The sequence below is a fragment of the Geospiza fortis genome, unplaced genomic scaffold, assembly GCF_000277835.1.
Source record: "Geospiza fortis unplaced genomic scaffold, GeoFor_1.0 scaffold13, whole genome shotgun sequence".
Classification (NCBI taxonomy): domain Eukaryota; kingdom Metazoa; phylum Chordata; class Aves; order Passeriformes; family Thraupidae; genus Geospiza; species Geospiza fortis.
In genome coordinates, this window is record NW_005054384.1 from 849,920 (window position 1) to 858,255 (window position 8,336).

An 8,336-nucleotide genomic window follows, 5' to 3' on the forward strand; every position below is an offset into this window, starting at 1 on the left:
ACAGGCCTCCAATTGGACACTGAGTGTCTTCCTCCACTCAAAGTGTCACCTTGTCTTGGCCATGTTACCAGGCTCTCCAGGGGCTCTTCAAATCTGAGCTGTGGGCTCCTGGAGTTTCTTCAGACAGGAAATGGTGGTGTATGAATTTCGAAGCCACAGCAAGTATTCCTGACATTTTGCTTGGTCCTGTCCAGCACTAGGGTACAGCCACTCCTTCCATACCTACAACGGAATAAGAATCCAAGAATCCTCCTTTTCAAACACTTTGCTTTGGATGTGTCTCTTGAGTGAGGGTTGTGTAGCCAGTTATGGACTATGGAAGAAGTTCTCATCCTTGCAGATGCTGAGCAGTTCTCTGAACAAGTGCAATTCCTGCAGGATCAGTGATTAGGGGAATATTCTGTTTTCCCTGAAGACATCTGAAAAGCCCAGTTCCTGCAGCATGGGATTTAGGACAAGCACATGGAAGAAAAACACTGGAGAAATTCAACCCTTTTGCATTTTGAAAGCCATGGTTTCTCTTGTGACTGGTGCCTCTTTGGACAGGCACACTGGATTTTAATCATATTTAAGCCAGAAACATGGGGAGGGTGGGCCACAAAGACTCTGTTGTCTTGTATCTACTCTTCTTAAATGCAAATTACAGCACTCAGTGCTTGCCTGATGCATAGTCATTCCTAGAAGCACTTGGTGGTGGTGGTAAGGAAATAGACTTATTTTTTTAAATTATATTCTATGTTATTGTCTGGTTGAACAACTGAAGTTGTTGCTTTGTTTTGCTCTTTCCCCACCTCTTGCTTTGTTTATGTAGATGTCAAACAGTCTCTCTGTCTATTCTAGAATTGCTCCCCAAGTCCCCAGTGCTCAAAGTCCTGGGTTAGATGGGAGTCATGTAGCAATGCTCTGTCATTTGGAACAAAAGGAGTTTTTTATAGAAAGAGATCCTTCTCTGACATCACAAAACTTTCCCCAGATCAGTGGCAAGAAAATTGTACACCTGCAGGTCTGTCATCAGACCAACTCCATTTCTGGCCACTTGGGGCAGAAATTGGAGGTTTGGGGTGATATATTAATTTCTCCTCCATCCATTCATCCATCAATCATCAATTGACAAAAGGTAAATTCCAAGGAGGGAGCACTGATCTAACAAAATACTGTTGTGTGCTGGAGGGGACAAGTTAAAGGTGAGAAGCCAGGGACAAATTTGCCTCTGTCATGCCAGCACCTGTGCCAAAAGGGTGTAAACTCACTGATGTCAGCCCAAACTACAAAACTTTGCCAGAGCAGCCTTTTTGGTGGGAGCACACCAAAGCCATGAGAAGCAGCCAGTGTAGGTCCCAGTGTGGTGTCTTGCAGCAGTAGTGCCCTTTGTCTCTAGCAATAACCATACTCCAAGGTGGTAGCTGTTGCTGTTTTCTTCACACAGGGGGTGTTGGCACCCTCAGACTGTTGCTTTGCTCCCTTGCTGGGGCACTTTTCAAACAGTCTCATCTTCACTACTAAAAACAGTTGTCTGTTTCATCTTAAATTATCCCAAAAAGAGCTGCACCCCAGCATTATTGTCAGACAAACTCAGGTTATTTGTGAGTGTAATAACGACCTTGCCTAGTTGTCTCAAGAGATTTTAAAACCCAAACCAATCCCAGATGCCTCCCCAAAGTTTTGTCTCTGACAGGACTCTGCACCAGGTTGAGCAGCACATAGCTTTTCCATATTAAAAAGTAATTTCTTGTATACTCTGCACACCCAGGGTAGAGCAGCCTTTGATATTGCTAAATGGTTTCTGTAATCCAGCTGTAAGTGTAGTTACAGCACTGAAGCCAGCACTTGATGTGAAATCAGATGGAATGAAACACAGAAGCTCTGTCTGGAGTTGAGCTCTTCCAAGAAATGACCAGGATCAGTCCTCTGCTCCCCTGCTTTGCAAGGCATCAGGGTGAGTCCTTTGTAAGCCACTTAATGAAACGACAAACTTCACTCTGAAGTCAGGCCAAATTCTGATCAAAATGACTGTTAGGTAATGAACACTTTTTGCTGTAGTCTTCTGGCATCATTTTTGGTTGGATGGCAGAGATGCTGTTCTGGAGATTGGTTTGGACCAGTGTTTTCAACAGACCACACATAGCTTTTAGAATGCTGTTAAGTGTCATTTACCAGGACTTTAAACTTTATTTTGAGTGTAGGTTGGTACCTTTACTTTATTGGAGTACTACTGGTTTAGAATTTATATTGTTTTTAATTCATCATGAGAGAGCGAGGAGGCAGAAATAAGCTATCAGGGGTTTTTTGCAATTAATACTAAAACTGCAGTATGTAATTTTTATAATAAAGTGACTACTGATTTACCTCTATAGAGTTGTTTGTGCTGTGATTTGAGTACGTGAAAAAAAGGGTTTATTGTATTGATACACTACAAAGTATATCACAGTTTTCAGTAATTGTTTCACATTGCTTCATAGTTTCAGCATGTTTGAATTAAGTAGAGAATGTCTTCAGTGTGAATCTGATGAGATCTATTCCACTGATGATGTTGGTAGAGTGTAAGTCTGCATTTTGGCATGGCCAAGAGCAATACTACAAGAATAAAGTACCTGGTATTCATCATTATTAGATGAATGTATCTTTATATTAGAACTAACTACAGTTCTGACCTTGCTGTATTAGGGGAGAAAACCCTACAAATAAAAAGTAAAAATACATAGCACAGTTCTCTGTTTCAGGGATAATTCCTGAAAACCAGTATTTTATCAATGTAGCAGTGTTACACAGGTGCTTAATTAACAGACTTGGGAAGTTCTGAGATCCTGAAATGAAATACTACTGGTTCTCCCAGCAGGTGGCAACAAACTAACAGAAAACAGTTATACAGAGAGCACAAGGAAAGTGTTTAAATCTTCTTTCACTTTCTGAGGAAAGTATTAAATTGTGTGGGAAATGCGAAGACTTACACATCCCACATTAAAAGGAAAAGAGGATTTTGTGTGATCACCTAAGAACTCACTAAGAATGCACTGTTTTGTAAAATGGCATAATGATGTTCTAAAATAATCCATGATTCTGACACTGTTGGTGGGTCATTCAGGTAATGAGCCTGTAGGGAGGGAGTGATGTACATCCAGTAGAGGAGAAAAAGCATTTAACTGTCTTTCATTGGCCTCTTGATGTGTTTCAATCACCAGCATACTGAGTTGTGGGAAGAAAGAGAAATCACATCACTTTCAGGGTTCTTCCCAAGCCAGTGGTGGAGCCCTGCAGTCCTGGTTGTAGTGAGATGGTGTTTTTGTTCCCAAGCCAGTGATGGAGCCCTGCAGTCCTGGTTGTAGTGAACACCTGCCTGCCCATGGGAAGTGTGAATCCACTCCTTGGTTTGCCTTGCTTGTGTGCACAACTTTTGCTTTGTATGTTAAACTATACCTCAACCCACAGGTTCTTCCTGACTCTTCTGATTCAGTGCTCAGTTGCCAGCTGGGGATACCAGTACAGCAGTACTTCTGAGTTCTAGATTATTCAAAAATGCTGTTTTCAGAGATGTGTCTATCTTTAATTAGAGAAAAAGGCGTTAGATTTCATAAGGCAGAGGTTTCTGCCCACAGAGGTTGAATGCCAGCATCCATCATGACTTACTTTCCAAGAATCCAGGTCCAGGCCATATCTCATAAACAGTTCATTTATAAAGTGAAGGGATACATGATGCAGATTAAAGCTATTAAGTTTGCCTTCCTCTTTGTTACTTAAGTGTTGCAACAATGAGGATTTCTCTACTGAGAGAAGCTGCTGCTTTCAAGTGGTGAACTTGTGCAGAAGGAGCAAAGTGGAGGAAGTGACTGCACTAATTTGGTGTCAGAATGTTGGGGTGATGCCTCTAGATCTGTCCTGCAACAAACACTGCAATAGGAATCAAATTTCTTTCTGTGCTTGGGCAGAGAAGTGAGAGTCTGTACTGAAAGCTGTCCCATACTGCTGACAGCACATGGAAAGAGAAGTAATAGAAGTAAATTGAGATATTAATAAAGAAGCCAGGAGATAATTTAAAAGCACTAGTAAGCACACTTAAGAATGGTAGTTATGTTTACTAAAATGGTACTATGTTTACACACTAAAAGCACACTTAAGCATGGTAGTTATGTTTACTTTCCAGATCTCTATTTTTGTTTTTCTTCTATCCTTCTCTTTTCCATTCATTTGCTCTCTTCTGCCTTCTGCACTGGAATTCAGGTGTGATTTTCATCCACAGAAGTTTGTGCTGGCAGAACAGGGAGCTGGGATGGTGTGTGCATTACAGGTGATGTACAACCCGAGGTGTGAGAAAGCACAGTGTGCAACGTGTTACATGGCCAGGCTCCAAATCAACAAGCATGCCAGCCCTGGCTGCAGTGGGTTTGCAGCCTGGGGTGTCTCTGAATCCAGGCTGTGTGGGAGGATTTGCCCAGGAGGGTGCTGGAGGCAGCGGGGTGACCTCGTCCCGCGGCGCTGTGACGCTGAAGCGCAGCAGCAGGTGCTGGGGCTGGGCCCTGGGTGCTCCTGCCCTGCAGAGCCAGGCTCCTGCACAGACCTGCCAGCAGCGACCCCAAAGGGAGGGAAACACCTCTGGAGACACCATGGTAAGGGGGATGGGGGAGCCCTGGGCACAGGGGGACTGGGAGGGCTGTGGGTGAGGGAAGGCAGTGGGGTCTGTTGTCCTTGTCAATAGGTTTTGCCACCAAACCCTGATCTCACACACCGCTCACCACATAAGAAAATGCGAAAGGAGTGCAGAAAATCTCACTGAAGCATTACTGCATTAAGTTTCTTCAGAGAGTCCCTAACTAGTGGGATTATAAGATAAATTAGGTGTGGAGTCTTAGCTGTTTGGTACTTTCTGTTGTGACCCCATTTTCTCAACACCCGTTCATTTTCATACGAGACAATTTGTTTTTAGAAATAAACCAAAAAAGTTATTTGCCTTTGTGTCTGTTTCAAATTAATTTAGCCCCAGTGGCTATACTGTCCACAGCTATATAGGGTATGCATATGTGTTTCTGGAGTCCATGAATTCTTTATATATGTATGCATTTAAGTAAGTGAAAAAATGCCCTTTATTTTTAAGTTTTGGTGGTTTGTTATAAATTCATAGAAATCTCTCAAAACCTCTTAGAATGTGAAAAAATCTATTTCACCTTGTACCCCAGTATATCTCTAGCACTGAGTCTAATTTTGGTGCAGAGGAAGAACCGTGTTACTTTCTGCCAGCTCATCTCACAGGCAAAATACTTTCAGGGGCCTCCCAGACCTGGGGAAGTGAGCAAGTTTGTGGAACAGCTGGAAGACTAAAGTCTCCCTTTTGCAGTAAATCCTGGAGAGAGATTTTTTTAAGAGTCAAAGCTGTCCCAGGTGTAGTTTCACAAAGGATCTGATCCTTTTTACTGTTTCTTTGTTAGACCTGTCTTGGGTCTACAGACATTAGTGGTGGGATGTGAAACATGAGTTTGGAAATGGCTCCAAATTAAAATATCACATAAAGATCAGTTTACTCTGGCTGAAGAGGGCCCACTCTCTTCCCTGCTAAAAGTCTGGCATCTATTTTAATGCTGTTCACTATGCAAACCCAGAAACCTATTTCTCACTGTCTTCTCTCTTTGGCAGAATATTTCCAAATTACTGCCGGGGAAGGAGAAGATGAAATAGCTCAAAAAGCAGGGTTGAGATATGGTTTCAAACTAGTGCAGCTGAAAACTCAGTCTGAAAAGTCTTCAACTGCAGTCCTATATGAAGTTTTTTAATACTAACTTCCTAAAGCAGCATTTACATTTTCCATCTGTGAAAAAACAGACCAATTCCTCTACAGACCTGAAGAAATGAGCAAAGCAGCTCTTTAGGTTTAAAATACTGCTTGCTTGTAATTGTAGTTTTGCTTTCAAAGATATTCTTTTAAAAAGCCAGCTGGCCTCATTGCTGTGTTTGAAAAGAAAAGAAACAATGATTTTTCTTGCTGCTTGCCAGACTCACACTGGGGTTGGAAAGAAACGACAAGAGCCTGCCCTGTGGAAAGTCAGCATTAATTGAATTCTCTAAGCCCAAATATGCCTTCAGTGTCTCCTGAGTAATCCTCCAGATTGCAACACACTGACTTATGAAGCCTCACTGTCACTCAAATCACTGAGAGGCTTTAGCACAACTCCGTTGACAAAACTGGGGTTGTGCAAGTACACTTGAGAGCACATGCATTTGCAGAGTCAGCAAAAACTTTAAGCTTAGAAATTAGTACTGAATGGAAATAATTTATTTCATTGGATAAAAGATTTAAATAGGTTTAAAAAGATTTAAAAGATTTAAATATTAATGTTCATTTGAACTTCTGGGGACGACTAGCTGGGGCAGTGATGACTTGAAATTCTAGTTGTTTCTGAAAAAATGTCTTAAGTTATGTTTCTTAAACACAAATTTATGTCAATTTGTGAAGATAACACTGCTCCAGAGATGTTGCTGGTCACACATTGTGACTGAAAATTTAGTTTTTGGGGAGAACACATTTAATTCTCAGGTCACAGAATGATTCTGCTGGGTAAGCAGTTACAGAATTTCATTTTAAAAAAATTAACTGGTCAAATCTGACAGTGCCATCGGTTATCTCTAAATGCAATATTACAAAGCAAGAATGAGTGAGGACCATCCTCTGCCCTTAAAGCCAGGCCTGCTTCACAGCTGGGCATCTCAGTTCTCCTTCCCTCTCCAAAGCCTGGCAGTGGTCAGTGAGCTGCTCACTGGAAACCATTCTTGACAATGAGTTGTTTTCTGCATGGTGCCCAAGCATTGTCTGGGAAAATATTAACTGGCCTAAGCCAAACCTGTGCCAATATTTAGGAATTACCAGTCAGCACAGGAGATCACAGGCCAGTGTTCAGCACTATGACCTGACTTTTTTTTACTCCCTAGTACAGACAGGGCCCTGGGGGTCACAAAACCAGAGCTCAGGCAGCTTTAATTGCTCCAAAGCAGAAACCAAATCTGAAAAAATCCACATGCCTGAAACCACTCTCTCCTCAAAAAAATGCCTTTCACTACACCCAGTGTTGCAATTGCTGGGACTAAGCCAGAAGCATTTGCTTTATAATTCTGCTTGTGAACTTATGAAATCCAGCAGCAGAGCCTTCATGCTCCTCTACTTTTAAATGTACAGGATTTTGGAGCAATTGACACCTGCCTGCTTTAGCCTGGTGTTACACAGTTTTCTCTTCCTGACTGCCACAGAAACAATGCTGGAAATCATGCAAATACACTTCACTTCACTGCAATGGCACTGCCTGAGCAAGCAACGGAGTAAAATTGTGTTGTAAAATTCATGGCTGCTCAGGAGTTGGAAGGAAAATTTATTTTGACCAAGAAAATCTGGAATAATTTCCTTAGGTGAAAGCAGCTCTTCCAAATTTCCACGCTAGCCTGCTGTCAGAGGGTAGAAGGATCAAAAGACATCACCTGCCTTGGGTTACATAAGGGTGAGGGATGCCACATGGCTGTGTCAGGTTCCAGCCAGGAGTAAAAATAAACTAAACTGGGATGTGCTCCTCAGCAGGGCCAATCCAGGAAGAAAGGTGGGGTTTGTGTAATTGAAATTTATTTTTCCTGGCTGTTTTGATATACTTCTGTACTACAGCACAGAGATCTCAATTTTTTAAAGAACTGTCCTGTCACTGCCATATTTTCTGAAAAATCCTCTTTGCCCAGGATTCTTCTCCTGGGGAAGCTGAGAAGCCTCAGAGAAAAAGGAAAACAATATTAACTCGTTCGCTTCTCCTGAGTTTTGCTGCTTTGGAATGTGGTTGGAGATTGTTTATCCAACGGGTGAATTGTTTTAACTTAATGACCAATCACAGTCAGGCTGTGTTGGACTCTGAGGAGAGACTCATGAGTTTTTGGTTAGTATCTTGTTTAGCCTCCTGTAAGTGGCCTTTTTCTATTCTTTAGTACAGTTTTAGTATAGCATTCTTTTATATAATATAATATCATAAAATAATAAATTAGCCTTCTAAGAACATGGAGTCAGATTCATCATTTCCTCCCTTCATCAGGGGACCCCAAAAATACCACACTGCCAGTATCTGGCATGCGCAGTCTCATTGTGGTCGTGGGGCCGAACAACCAAACAAACAGCTGACAGTGACAATTCACTGGTTTTTTGGAAAAGCAATACACTGGGAAAAGGTGACCACCAGGAATAGGGAGGGCTAAGGTACACTGATTTTTCTGACCCTGCCTCCTCTCTCCCCTCAGCGTGAGTGCATCTCTGTTCACGTGGGCCAGGCTGGAGTGCAGATAGGAAATGCGTGCTGGGAACTCTTCTGCCTGGAGCACGGCATCCA